Below are 14,368 nucleotides of genomic sequence, written 5' to 3' on the forward strand. Positions count from 1 at the left end.
AGATTTAATAGAATGTGGATAATGGTTTGTTTCTAAAAGCTGTTTCCATGGAATATGAAATTCCTTGCTTTCTGGTGTACCACGCACACAAGTGTCAAAAATGTAAAAGGCGGCTTTTTGTATTTCCAGCCAGACCAGAATTCACATGACAGCCACTTCTCATGCAGTCTTCAATCCAATTTCGTAGGGTCAAGGCGGTTGGATAGTTTGGATAATGATTTGATTCAGAACTTCAAACACTGAGTGCCCATAGAACTAAGATGGAGTTCTGCTTGAGTGTCATGGGTCAGATTCAAAGTTTTGTGTGTTGTGCCTTATATATCCTGGGTGCTTGTGAATCTGGTCCCTCCCATAAATTAGAGAAGTCCTGGAGGCATATATGAAATGAGCAAGGAGCAAAATTGATCACCTAACATTTTTGGGTGCTTATCTCAATCAAACCTCCACAAAAGATCAATAACCATCACTTTATCTATGAAAAACAAAAACTTGTTGATAAAGCAATATTATTAGCGTCTAGGGTCCAAATCTTGGCTACACTCAACCATTGTAATCCAGAGCAGCATGTTCTTGGAGAGATGTATTCCTTTGTTTTTTGTTTAAAATCCATAATTTAGCAAAAAATGTACATTACTGGGGAAAAGTTATATATGTTTTTAAACACTGAGGAAAAACAGTAATGGGAAATTCTCTATCTATAGCAAGTAGTATTCTGAAAAACATTATCTGTAGATGTTTCTAATGATCTCTCGGAAGAGAAGTAAATAAAATGGAACTAGAGTGCCAGATTCTCTGCAGGTTTAAATTGACATCAATAGAGCTATGCCAATTTTACATCTGGGCCTTTGGCTGTAATATGCTGTCACTCTATTGCCACACAAGAGTGAGGAGAATCAGAGTTTGTCTATGCAAAGGGACAAAATTAGGAACAATATCTTACTGATTAAATTTTTCTGAGATTTTAGCTAAGGTGAAGATTTTCAAAAAAAGTAAGTAGTGATTTAAGGTGTCTCCGTTTTTGGCTGCTGAATTTCAGAAATTGCTGAGCAGCCCCCCCCCCCCCCCTTGAAAATCTGGCGCCTTTAATGTTGGGTCTAAAATCACTGGTCACTTTTGAAAACCTTGGCCCAGCAGCATAGAATTAAAACCATCTTTTAAAAAATATATATATATTACTTGGTATTCTCTTAACCAACTTATTTCTTGATATGTACTGTCTGTTTCAAACAGACACATCAATCAGTGGCTCAAACAGATTAACAGGAGGGTTTGCAAGAGAAGTATAAAGATGCAAACAAGCAGATCTTCAGTGGCGGGCCTCACTTGACCTGTCCTGTCCCTGCAAGGGATAAATTCCCACCCCCAGTCCAAACAAATCAATCTAATGCTGAATGTTGCGGAGGACTATTCATTTAAAATATGAGATGATCATTAGTTTGCAAATGTTCCCAGTTAAATTCATTGATACTTGGGGGTAAAATGGAGGCAGAAGAATTAAAAAAAAAAAAAGAAAAAAAAGAGAGAGAGAAAATATTAAGAGACATTTCTTCTGATTTAACACTAGCCCAGAGATAAAAATAGTCCATCTGAGATGGGTTAATGAGCTCGTCATTTATGGTTGGTGAGGGAGGAGGCAGTGTTTCTAATGGGAACCGTGGCATTAATCAGAAAACAAAAGTGGTAATCTACAAACCTAATGACATTCCAGATTATTTGATTATAACATGATGATTGTTTAAAACTGTCACTTTTAATTTGTTTAAAAGAAATAATATGAAATGGATCCATAGCTTAATGATCTACAAAGAATATCTGAATCATTAAGGGGAAGAATCTCAGGCCATTAGAGATGCTCTGCATTTAGGGGACATTGGAGTCGGAGAAATGGACTGGTCTAGTCCATGGAAAATCAAGTTGAATGGTCTTAAAGTGTCTCGACCCTTTCTTAACCTTGTGCATTGCTGGAGCTTTAGAATGAACTCACTACTTTCATCCCCAAGAGCAAACCTCACTAACTAGCTGGCTAGGATGGAAGAAGAAATGTTTCTAATGATTAGAGCAAGGGACTGAGAATCGGCAGTTCTAGAGTTCTGTTCTTTGCTCTGTCACTGAGTTGCTATTTAACCTTTGGCAAGTCAAGTACCCTCTGTGCTTTTCAATCCCTTTCTGTTAAAATACATAACACATTCCTGCCTGGGTCCTGAGGCTTAATTATTATGGCCACGTCTACACTAGAGACATAATTTGACCTAGGTAGACTTACAACTATCACAGTAATTACTGTGGTGGTTCATATCCACATTACCCTCCTTCTGTTGGTGGTGCGTGTCCTCACCAGGAGCACTGCCACTGACTGAAGGCTCTCAGCTCCACATGCAGCAATCTGCTGAGAGCCTGACTGCCTTCCCTCCCGCCATGGACTCTGGGCATTGATCTCCTCGCTGGAAGCGAGAAGCCCTGGGTGGCCTCCCACCCCTGCTTTCATCTGGGAATGAGTAGGCGAGAAGCCCCAGGCAGTAGCTGGGCTCCCTGCGGAGAGCTGTGCGGAGCTGAGAGCCCTGGCTCTCACCTCTCACACTGCTGCTTTTCAGTCAGTGAGAAGGCTCCTGGGAAGGACGTGCACCACCGACAGAAGGAGGATAGTGTGGACATCAGCCATCTCAGTCATTACTGCAGTGGCTGTAAGTCGACCTAACGTAGGTCGATTTAAGATTGTAGTGTAGACATGCCCTTAGTTTTGTACAGACACACAGCATCCTTATAACTCAGGTAGTTCTAGCCACCTCAAAAGGCCCATTTGCTTCCTTGCTTTGAGTGACCACAAGGCTTGAACCTATTGGCCCTGATTTCTCTGGCACTGTATTGTGGAATTAACTTGGAAATTCTAGTTGTTTAGCTTGAATTTTGAAGCTATCTGCATGTATGTTGTCTTTTCCGTCTTGTATCCACGTAATCCTACAGTCTGGCAAGCTCCATAATAAATCCAGATAGATGAGTGTGTGCACCATCTTCATTAACATGACTGTGCAGGCTAATGATGAGGACCCCCCACCGTTCTCCGCTTGTTTTCTGTTGATTGTTATGTAATGTTTGGCAGCAGGAGGTAAATTCCTCTCCAATTTCAAGACCCGTTACAGCATGTGAACCCCACTGTGGGAAGTCACGGTGATTGAGCTTTCGAATCAGGTCCCATGCTGATAACTATAAATCAGGCCTATTATATACCCCGACCCACAGCCGGAAACCTTCCTACTGGATGTGGCACAGCGGAGTCTTGGAGCTGTGTGGGAGTTTATTTTGTAACTCTCAACAGTTGCGTCCTTGAGGGGCTGTTCGTTAAATGTGGTTGGATATTTGTGCTCATGCAGATAAAGGGTGGTAGCTGTTTTGAAAGCTGAAAATCTAGTTGATCTAGAGCAGAGGTCCCCAACCTTTTTTGTCTGGCAGGCGCCGGACGACGAGCCACCGAGGACCGTGGCTGGCGGACAAGCATCCGCCGAAATGCCGCCGGGAAGTGGCAACATCAAGAGGCGTCGCTGCTGAAATGCTGCTGAAAATCAGTGGCATTTCAGTGGTGGCGCCTCTTGATGACGTTGCTTTTCAGCGGCATTTTGGCAGCGACGCCTCTTGACATTGCCGCTTTTCAGCTGCATTTCGGCGGATGCTTGTCCGCGGGCCAGTACGTGGGTGCAGATAGATGCCCTGGCGGGCACCATGGCATCCACAGGCACTGCGTTGGGGACCACTGATCTAGAGGATCAGGCTTTGGGGCTCACTGCTGATCTGTGTATATGACATCCTCCATTTTGGTTAATGCACCAGGGATGTTTGAATGGCGACCTCCCGATCTAAGAGCACTAGTAGCTACAGAGTCAAGGCTTTCTAGAGGAGGAGAAGGGGCTGTAACAATTCATATGTTCTGTGATTTGCATTGGGGTGTGGGGGGGGGGACTTGTAACACACACTCACCAATAGATGACACAAACTTGGTTGCCTGATATGATATCAGTGTTTGAAGTGAGTAAGATTTTCTTCCCCGTTTCAGATCCAGCTTGTTGATCCCTGTGAGACCGGACTCTGATCTGGGGCTGAAAGAGATGCTTCTGGTAAGTGTATTACATTTTTGAATGCACCAAATGACATCTGTCTTCAAAATATTTAGGGTAGTTTGCCAGGGACATGCTAGTGCAGGAGAGGGTGTCAGCAGTCTTTCCATACCCTTCCTAAATCCACTGCACATATGCGAAGTGGGCAATCCTTATTTTTATTACAAATATTTGCACTGTAAAAAAATAAGATATTTTATTTTTCAATTCACCTCATACAAGTACTGTAGTGCAGTCTCTTTATTGTGAAAGTGCAACTTACAAATGTAGATTTTTTTTTACATAAATGCATTCAAAACCAAAACAGTGTAAAACACTAGAATCTACAAGTCAAAGCACGAAGGGGCATACGAATGTTTAGCATATCTGGGATGTAAATACTTTGCAACAACAGCTACAACAGTGCCATGCGATTGCCTGTTCTCACTTTCAGGTGACATTGTAAATAAGAAGCAGGCAGCATTATCTCCAGCAAATGTAAACAAACTTGTTTGTCTTAGCAATTGGCTGAACAAGAAGTAGGACTCAGTGGACTTGTGTGAGGTGAATTGAAAAATACTGTTTCTTTTGCTTTATCTTTTTTTTAGTGAAAATATTTAATAATAATATGAGCACTGCACACTTTGTATTCTGTGTTGTAATTGAAATCAATATATTAGAAAATGTAGGAAAGATCCAAAAATATTTATAATAAATTTAAATTGGTATTCTATTATTGTTTAACGGTGTAATTAAAAATGTGATTAATCATGACTATTTTTTTAATCTAGTTAATTTATTTTGCATTAATCACATGCATTAACTGTGATTAATGACAGCCCAAATACAAAAATTATGAGATAAAAGTCTATGGCCTGTGTTATGTAGGAGATCAGCCTTGATAATCATAAAGGTCCTTTGTGGCCTTAAAATCTATGAATCCTCATTTGCTTCCTGCTCGCTCTTTAACTCAGTCTTTTGACAGTGATTGCTGAATAGCAATTTACACATTTCACTTTCCACTCTAAATCTTAGTTTTCTTCATGAGACTTGAGCTTTCTCCAGCCCAAGCAGTCTGAATTTTGAAACCACACTGGTAAAAATAGAATATTTTTATTGATTTAGAGCATGCACTATGATTTGAAGCTTGGAGAGAACCTAGGCACTCAGTAGAGTTGATTTGCGCAATTAAGTAAGGATGAATTTTGGGAATTCTTAGTAGGTGAAATTAACAGATGTTTACTACAGTTGCTATTGAGAGGCCCTATGTAACAGTCTCAGTATTGTGCTCTCCTCCTCTAGTGGTAGCTCAGCCATAGACAAAGATGGTTGAGTCTGCTGTAGCCTTGGCTCAAGCAGTAGAGGCTCTTGCATTTAGATCCAGAGGGATGTGGCATTTGCACCTATACCTTATGCAGTTTTTCACTGGAGCAAACTCCTGTTGATGTCAGTGGGGTTCTGCCTAAGGGCTGTGCATAACTAAGAACCTCGGCATTGGCCCCTGGAGAGGAGCAGAGTCAATTGGACTGAGCGTGGGATTGGGGGCTAGGCGTTCTTGAGTTGTAATTGCAGTTCTGCCTCTGGTTTCCTGTATCGCTTAACTTTGCAGGTTTGTTGTGAGGCTTAATTAATGTGTGTATAGTGCCTTGAAGCTGTGTGACGAGATTCTCAGCTGGTATAAATTGGCATGGCTCCACTGAAGTCCTCAGAGCTATGCTGACGTACACAAGCTGAGAATCTGGCTTGGAAATGCTATCGCTAAGCAGTAGTAATAGGTGAATGAAACAAGTCCTATTCGAAGGTTATGCATAGATCTCATATGAAAGGAGCTGACTGCTAAATACACTTAAATAGTTGAGTGACAGGGCCTTGAAATAAAATTTCTGTCTTATTCCTGTTTAATAGTCAAAGATTAGCAAGCATGCAGGTGGAGATATATGGTCTAGGCAGCATGTGATGGGCTAATGATGAATGTGAGCTTGAGAAGGGCTTCAGATTTGCGTCTCACATGCATAAATATCACATGTGGGTTGACAAGGACAGAGGAGGTCACTGAAAAGTATGTGTTTGCATTCATGGTCTTTAGAGATTCAGTAGTACATGAGCAAGTTACCTTCAGGAAAGCATGGTCAGATGGTATTCCCAGAAGCCTTTTCCAGCTGACATGAGTTATTCAAATCCATCTTAACAATGTGCTGATTTTGTGGAGCACATGGTATGTTGATAAACATTAAAATGTTACCACACTTCCCATCCTTTTCTTTCTTTCTTTCTTTCTTTCTTTCTTTCTTTCTTTCACCACAATGTTAATATTTCTTACTCTTGAAGTTAGAGATGGAAAAGACCCATTCGTTCATCCAGACACTCTGAGTAAAGGAGTATTCCTTTTACAATGCATTTCTTAGTGCTTTTTCAGTTTAATTTTGGATGCCCCGTCCAAAAAATAAAATTGCATTGCAGTAAAGTTAAGATTGTAGGCAGGCATGTTAGTGACTTTAGTGTATATTACTTTATGAGAACATAAGCTTTTTTTTTTTTAAAAGGGGAAACTTTGGCTTTTAGAAACCCAGGAAATGCAAAGCTAAGGTTGTACTTCTCAAACAAGGTACCCAAACTACCTTAACTTTGCCTTTCCTTAGTTTCTACCATTTGAGGGTTTCTTAAACACTTGTGGTTGCAGGGATGTAGTATTAACATCTGTACTTGGAGGCAGGAAGAAAGGACAGGAGAAACACTTGCACTCCCACTGATCTCTCTGAAATAAGCAATCAGTACTGGGTTATTGTTTATCTTTTGTCATTGGCCATTAACAAACTAAATCATGAATAATTAAAACCTTCTACTCGGATCAACCCCAAGCTCTGTGTGTGTCTGTCTGCCATACTGTAGGATGTTGTCAATTAATGTGCATTTCCCTGCTATTTTTTTTTCAGCAATGGAATAATAAAAACAATTGTCTGAAGCTGTTGAATTTAGCCTAGCTGTCATATTTTATTCCACTCAGTGATGTCTCTGAGGCTATCATTGGAATGGATACCTCATATTGTTGTTCCAAATGGAATGTTTACTTTTATTTGTATCACTTCTTCCATAATGGTCACAGTGTGAGAGAATAAGAAACTTTTAAAGGCCGGATTCTGCCACTGTTAATTCTGTAAGGAATCCAACAGAAGTTAATAGGGCTCTGTGCTAGAAGATCCCACTACAAAATTGACATCTGTTTTTTGTTTCTCTTTTGTTTTTTTCTCTTAGGCCCTTGTCTGTACTAGGCTTTACTGATGTAGTCACATGGGTCCAAACCCCAGGGTAGATGCTATGCACAGAAGTAAGACAGAGTTTGAACCAGTCTGACCTACCACAATTGGTTACCACAGTGAAAATTGCATTGGTGCCGTGTCTAAATTAGGGGTTTACACAGTATTGTTCTAGTAACACTGGTGCATGTTTCCCTAGTGGAGAGAAATGAGGATACCCCAAGTTGTTCCCATTGCTCTTCGAGGTGGGGACGGGATATCACATCACTTGACTACAGCTGTTTGCATATAAATACTAAAGGTATTGATGATATTTTTGGTTGCATTTGGATCCATTTTTCACCCCAGAAAAAGAAAAGAAAAGCACTTGAATGAAAACACATAATTCTGGAAATGATTGAAAGCACCACCGCTTGGTGTTATATGTGTTTGTTTTTTGGTTTTGGTTTAGGTCAGAGTTTCCCAATGGAAGTCTGCTTTGCTGGCCTTTTTGTGATCTGGACCACAACACAAACATTCCTAAAAAACAACATTTATTAAGTAAAGAGGATTGCAATATCAATGGGAAGTTATCATGCAGTAACCTTCTACTGATCTGTATCAGAGGGGTAGCCATGTTAGTCTGGATCTGTAAAAAGCGACAGAGTCTTGTGGCACCTTATAGACTAACAGACGTATTGGAGCATAAGCTTTTTTGGGTGAATATGTCTGACGAAGTGGGTATTCACCCACGAAAGCTTATGCTCCAATACGTCTATTAGTCTATAAGGTGCCACAGGACTCTTTGTTGCTTCTGTTGATCTGCGTATCATAAGTAACGAAATCAATGGAAATATTTATTAAATATATTGATTAGTGGAGGGAGGAAAAATCTTGCCAGTGAAGAAGGGCAATATTTTCAATGGACATAGCTGGAGATCCTTTCTTATTGGTACCAGAAAAAGAATTACAATGTGAAAATATGAAGCCCCTTTACTAACCAACATAGAACTATTTACAGCCATGTACAATTTTCATATCATTATTTGAATCCAATCTCTAATCAAGGTTCCAAATGTTTTGGGCCAGATTTCAAGTTAATCAGGATCAGTTTATGGTGTCAGGGAAAAAAATGTGAACTATAGAATTCAGCTTGTGTTATAGGACTATGTGCCAAAGCTACCCACAGAGAGGAGTGGAAGAAGCTGCCATGCAAGGGCATCTTCATCCCCTCTGTGCATGATGGAGGATGACATTTAGGTCTGGGCAAGGGAAGACTGCATAGGACCATAGGTATACGGTGGCGGAATCCTTGTGGCCCTAACACTCTAGCTAAGTGGTGGAGAAAGTGTAATATCTACTGCAGTCCATAAACTGGAATAACAGATAAAGTAAGAAACATTCATGTAATCCATCCTCTCCCCAATTTAGTACTGTGACCGGGGATAGATTCCACATATCTCAAACACCACATACTTTAATGGCATAAAGCCTATTTGGCCTATATGCAGGTGATGTGACAATCCCCCTAAAAATGTTAAAAAAACTGGCTTCTTTTTAGATTCAGCTAGAGATCAGGGTGTTTTTGTTTTTTAAATCTAATCAAATATACACCTGACCAAGTATCTGCCCTTTCATTAAGTCCGACAAAGGCCCAAGGAAAAATATCCAAATCCAAGTGACTGTAGGGAGAAAACATGCACTAAGATATCTTCCAACTCATTATGTCCATTGACAGCCTGATGGTGATCAAATTGTCTTACTGACCTATCCTATAGAGTCTACCTTCAATGTGCGTAAATTAAAAATGTATAGCCAATATTTTCAAAATTAGGGATTTCTGGGTGCCCAACTTGAAACTCTCTTAAGAGGCCTGATTTTTTTCAGAAATTACTGAGCATCCTTCATTTGAAAAGGAGGTCCCTTCAAGGCATCTCCATGTGTGCACTGAAAAGTAGTGATGCTCACAATTACTAGTCAATCCTGAAAAATCTAGGCTGAATTTGTATAAATAAACAACATCCAAATGCTGCTGACTGAAGGAGCAGAATGCCTTAATATTTACACTCTCCCATTCCGCAAGGTACCCTGATACTATTGTGAGGGACATTGTATGAAAACCTTTAACCCTTTAGCAGGGCTGGCTCCAGGTTTTCTGCTGCCCCAAGCAGCCAAAAAAAAAAAAAGGCCAATTGGCGGCACTTCGGCGGCAGCTCAATCGTGCCGCTCCTTTCTTTGGCAATTTGGCGGCGGGTCCTTCAGTCCCTCTCTTCCTCTTCAGCGGCAGGTCAAAGAGGAAGAGAGGGACTGAGGGACCCGCCGAATTCCTGCCAAAGACTCTGACGTGCCGCCCCAAGAGCGGACGGAGTGCCACCCCTTTGTATTGGCCGCCCCAAGCACCTGCTTCCTTAGCTGGTGCCTGGAGCCGGCCCTGCCCTTTAGCCCATATGGGAGTTGCCAATGCACACACAGAATATAGACCCTTGTTAGTCTGTGTGGCCTTTTACATAAAGGGGAACTTTCAGTGAATTTCTCTAACCACACCATCAAAAATGAGTTGCTGTACAATACCTGTATTTTGAATGTAAAGGTGGGTAAATTGCACACACTAGCATTAGAAGCTTTTGTCAGCATGGGATACCTTTATTTCAGTGTTTTGTGTGGCACAGCTGGAGGATAGGAGTGCCAGTTGGGAGGCGGGGCCACCGGGGCGGGGGGAGGGACAGTTTGCCCCAGGCCCCCATTTGGAGAGGGCCCCCAAACTGAGTGGCATTATGACCTGGTGTGTGGGGAATGCTGCTCCACTCTGGTTTGGCCCAGTGGCCTCTCCATGAAGGAGTTGCTCGGACAAACGTGATTGGTGCTGTGATCCAGCATGCTGGGTCACAATGCCACTCACTGAAATTTGGCCCAGCCACCCCTCCATCATGCTGGAGGGGCGGCTGGGCCAAACCTGAGTGACACTATAATCCCATGTGTCAGGTTGCAGTGTCTGGAGCAGGGAAACTGTCCCTGCCCCTTGGGACGAGCTGAACCATCCCTGCAGGGTGAGAGCAGTTCAGTTGTCCATATCGTGTGCAAAATTTCTGGGAGCCCCTTGTGAGTGCAATACCAATGCTAATCCAACTGTTTTATTTTTACTATGTGTAATTACTAGAGCTGGTTGGAAAATTTTAATGAAACATTGTTCTGTCTGAAAATGCTGAGTTGAAATCGAAACATTATGTGGGAATGTCTATTTTGATGAAAATCTGACAGAAACCAGGCAGCTATTGGTTTCCAGACTTCTTGGTAGCTTGGTCTGACTCCTTGGTAGTTTGCTGGGCCCTGGGCAGCTCAGGGCCTCTTGGAAATGCTCACAAAAGGTTGCAACAAAATTTTGCAATTCCCATTCTGCTGAAAATTCCAAATTTTCAGTTTTTGTTACATTTCACAAGGACTTTGATTTTCTTAAATGTTGGAACTTAGCATGGAACAGGAAATACCAGTTTTCAGCCAGATATAGCAATTCCCTGTTTTGTGTATTGTGTGCATGGAATGGGACTGCAGGGTCTGAAGTCAAAATAAGGAGGCCTGTTGAAAACTTAGGCCAAGTATACGGTAATGGAGGTTACCATGGTAAAGTCATTCATCGTGAAGCCATAGATGACCAATTTTTAATGGCTACCACTTTGTGATAAATCAGTCTCTTTGGATATATTTGACATCTGGTCTAATTCTGCGCTGACTGTAATCTCTAGGAAAACGCCCATTGACTTAAATGGAAGCAGGAGTAGGCTCATGTTATAACAGAAAGTTTAAATAGAATGAGAACTGGCCAGTTGCATGCTGGTTTAAATATCAGTGTAATGCATCCTGTGCACCATCTAACAAACAGAGAACAATGCTATTATGTTATGGGCTCAAGGATATTAAAGCTGCTGAACCTGAAGTATAGCGATTTCCCTCAGTAGTTGAAATCAGCTTGGCACTGCACCAGTTCCTAGGGAAACTGTACAAGTGTCTAAACTGGCTCTGTGGCTTAAAACAGGTCATCATTCATCTAAGATCTGGATGAGAAGCCAGTTCAGGAAGCCTGAAAAATTGAAAGCAGCCACCCCCACCCTCCTTGCTGAAAAACATCTCTTCTGAAAGCCCGTCACACACAACAGTGTCTGACCATATTTCAAAAGCAGGAGAAGAAAATCCAAAGTAAGATTTTGTCAACATAGTCATGCGAGGCAGAATGAAGTCAGAGAAATAGGTGACTCAAGGACCAAAAATTTAGTAATTGACATAAATAAGAATATGTATTTATTTAATTTATATATAAAATAAATACAGGAAATGGAATTATTTATGTAACTATAGTAACATGACTTTGGATGCAGAGGGCCAGAAATCAGCCCTAAAATAAGTCTGTGCAGCACCATGGAATGTTATACTAACAATGACACAACACTTTGTTTTCAAAGCTGTCTGCTAGCATTAATTCATAAGGTTCAAATCCTGCATATGGACACATCATGGCACCTTCAAACACTTAAATCTACCTACTGCTTAGCTGAATCTTAACTACCACCCTTTCAGGTGCCATAGTCGAGTGTGGTCCCAGGTACATAGATAGGAAAACTGAGTTGGAAAAGGTTCAGTTGCTCAAGGCCACAGAGGGGAACCAGTATTGGGGTTAGGATTGGAATTTGAGACTTCTTCGTTCCCAGGCCTGTGCCTAAATCACTGGAATAAATCTCCATTGTTTGAACATCTGTGGAATTGCACTCACTCACCCAACAGCTGGATTTGGCCCTGATGATTGATAAAATAATGTCACATTTTTACTCTGGAGAGTGACTTTATACATGTGCAATGATAGTGGGGCCCTGTTTAATGTACCACATTGATTTTGTGTCAAATCTGTTCAATTGACAAGTTAGACAGTTTTTACCAGAGAATTTGTAACTTATTCCAGACAGAAAAAGGGTTTTATAACTATTCCCCCAGTGCTGTTAAACTGTAACGTTTGTCATGTTCAGATAACAGCTGATCAATCTGCTTGATACCCAAGGTGAACAGGTGGTGATAATGGTAATAGTGGGAAAATTGAGGCACAAAAGATAATATTTTTAACAGTGCTGAAGTGACTTAGAATCTTGTCTCACTGAAAATCAGTGGGTCTTGAGCTCTTAAGAGCCTAAGTCACATTTGAAAATAAATCTTAGGCTAAGTCACTTAAGGATAGATTTTTCAAAGGCAGTCAGGCACCAAAAGATGTACCTAACTCTGATTGATTTCAGTGGGTGTTGGACACCTATCTGCATCTCCAGGTGCCTAAATATCTTTAAAAATTTGCCCCGTAGACACTTCTGAAAATTTTAGCCAGAGAGATGAAGGGCTCAATTCCCTGCCCAAGAAAAAAGAGTTTCCCTATTCGCTTCAGCAGGATTTGGATCCGTCCCCAGGTGACTTGCCAGTGGGAGGTCAATATCAGATGTGGCAAAAGAGCCCAGGAGTTCCCGTGGCTAGGGTACAAGACTACACCTCTGTCTGCTAGTTTCTGTTATATCTTCTACTCTGAGTTATCTTCCAGAGTGGAAGGCTATGTTGTCTAGAATCCCTGAAAATTGTTTTTTAAATGTGATTTTTAAAATTAAGGTGCCATATAATTACAAGGATGAAAATACATCTAACTGAGTGTTCCTGGGCCACTAAATGAATGTTGGTGACCAGGCTTGCACAGATGCACATCCTGACCATAGGTGGGTGAGGTAGTGTCTTTTATTGGACCAGCTTCTGTTGGTGAGAGACAAGCTTCAGGTCTGAAGAAGAGCTCTGTGTAGTTTGAAAGCTTGTCTCTCACCAACAGAAATTAGTCCAGTAAAAGAGATTACCTCACCCAAGTGTTGTCTCTCTAATATCCTGGGATTGACACAGCTACAACAACACTGCACACATCTTGACCCTGACTAACTGACCCACAAACCAGACCGGTCTTATTGACTCACTACAGCTGTATCTGTACACATTGTGGTTTAAAAATTGCTGCATATACAGAGGCTGAGATCAGAGTTTCAAGTACCAAAATTTCCTTTGAAATCCCTGCAAGAAGGGATACATGAAATCATAGACAAGAGCAATCAAGCTGAGTCAGATCACAAACCAGTGAAGTATCTCTGAATTACCTTTGTTTTATTCAGCTCCTCCAGGTGCCGTAACCAAAGCTTTTTAAAATATCAGACATTTCTTTAAATTGGCTGATTTTTTTCCCCTTCTACCAAAAGACAAAGGTATCTTTGAAAAGCAGAATTTCTAAGATTTGTGAGATGCTCCTTTTTGTTTTCTGAATAACTATGGGCAGTCGGGCCATCTATAAATTTCCCCATATTATCCAAGCCAAGACACTCTATATGGACCCAAAAAGTACACTCCAGCCATTTTTATAGGAAGAGGGAAAAGCCACATTAAAAATTTTTATAAGTTTAAATGGTTAAGTTCCAGAAGCCGCAGCCTGGGTTAACCTCCCTCCACATTTACAAACCCAGGGAGGGAACTTGTGGTGTATTTGAAAACTGTGTTGGAATTGTAGGCTACCACTTTAATTTGCATGGGGTTTCTTTGTCCTTCTTGCAGTCAGGGGCTCTGTAAGAAATCCTGCAATAAGAGGAGTCAGTCTGCAGCCACCCAGCCTAACGTAAGGTGACTTGAACTGTGCCTCTCTGCTTTTTAAGGAGCAGCCTGTTTTGTTTCTCTCTGTTTTTGGGTCCTTGTGTGTTATCATTCTGAATTCTAAGAAATAAAGTAGTGTTATGCTACAACCTTACTGCAACTGCCTTTTTTAATCTAACTTCTTTGTGTGCCATAAACATAACACTCAATTAACAGCTGAAAGAAAAGCTGGTTCAAAAACATATTGCTTTCTTCTCCCCTCTAAATTATCAAGGGCAAAAAAAAAATCCTTCTACCATATCTGGGTCCAATCTGGCAGTCTTCATGCCTGTGATTTTTTTTTCCCCACTGAAGTCAATGGGACTCCTGCTGTGGGTAAGTGTTGCAGGACCAGCCCATCAATTCTTC

General features: G+C 41.2%; 1 long non-coding RNA gene across 4 annotated transcripts in view; it reads left to right on the forward strand.

Moving 5' to 3' along the window:
* LOC120381277 overlaps nt 1–14,368 on the forward strand; it is a 301,408-nt gene that overhangs the window by 142,112 nt on the left and 144,928 nt on the right. For all 4 annotated transcript variants that reach the window (XR_005587994.1, XR_005587995.1, XR_005587992.1 and 1 more), the window contains one exon: nt 4,046–4,106. This is a non-coding gene — a long non-coding RNA (uncharacterized LOC120381277). The remainder of the gene's footprint in view (nt 1–4,045; nt 4,107–14,368) is intronic.

This window comes from Mauremys reevesii, linkage group 13 (genome assembly GCF_016161935.1).
Source record: "Mauremys reevesii isolate NIE-2019 linkage group 13, ASM1616193v1, whole genome shotgun sequence".
Classification (NCBI taxonomy): domain Eukaryota; kingdom Metazoa; phylum Chordata; order Testudines; family Geoemydidae; genus Mauremys; species Mauremys reevesii.